At 40.1% G+C, this 546-nt stretch overlaps 1 long non-coding RNA gene across 2 annotated transcripts in view; it reads left to right on the forward strand.

Annotated features, from left to right (window-relative positions):
* Positions 1 to 247: 247 nt before the first annotated feature.
* LOC134098463 (uncharacterized) overlaps positions 248 to 546 on the forward strand; it is a 6,450-nt gene continuing 6,151 nt past the window's right edge. For both annotated transcript variants that reach the window (XR_009941041.1, XR_009941043.1), the window contains exon 1: positions 248 to 546. This exon is cut by the window's right edge and continues 54 nt beyond it. This is a non-coding gene — a long non-coding RNA (uncharacterized LOC134098463).

Genomic DNA, 546 nt, shown 5'->3' on the forward strand with positions numbered 1-546 from the left:
GGACCACAGAGGTAACAACAGTGCAATTGAATGGCTTTTTTTTCCGTGGTCACCTCACGGATTGTTTCAAAACCTGCGCTCTCCAAATTGGCGTGGTTTAAACGTGGCCTGTAGGTTTATGGTAACCTATTGTTTAGAAAGTAAATAAACTTCACTTTATTATATTTTTGTTGTTCACTTTGGCTGATCAGACGTCAACTCGACATTAAGTTTTCTGTTATGTAGGCCTATTGAAGTCGTTCTGATCTGCTGGCCACCGTAGTGATTAGGAATTGCACTATTCTAGTTTTGTTATATGCCGGCCACCGTAGTTAGGAAGTTCGAGGTTGTTCCTGACTGTAATGACACACGTTCGGAAAATAGATGCATTCTGGGAAGTGATGTGTTTCAATGTAGGCTACTCGTGTTTCCTTCACTCAGACATGTGTGCTGATTCTTTTCCAATTTTGAGCAAGGATATAAAATATGAAGACTGTACTTTTTCATTAAGATTGATATTTTTGCACAATGTGTTGTGCTACGCGTAACGCGTCATTGTATGCGACG

This window comes from Sardina pilchardus, chromosome 12, assembly GCF_963854185.1.
Source record: "Sardina pilchardus chromosome 12, fSarPil1.1, whole genome shotgun sequence".
NCBI classification, from domain to species: domain Eukaryota; kingdom Metazoa; phylum Chordata; class Actinopteri; order Clupeiformes; family Clupeidae; genus Sardina; species Sardina pilchardus.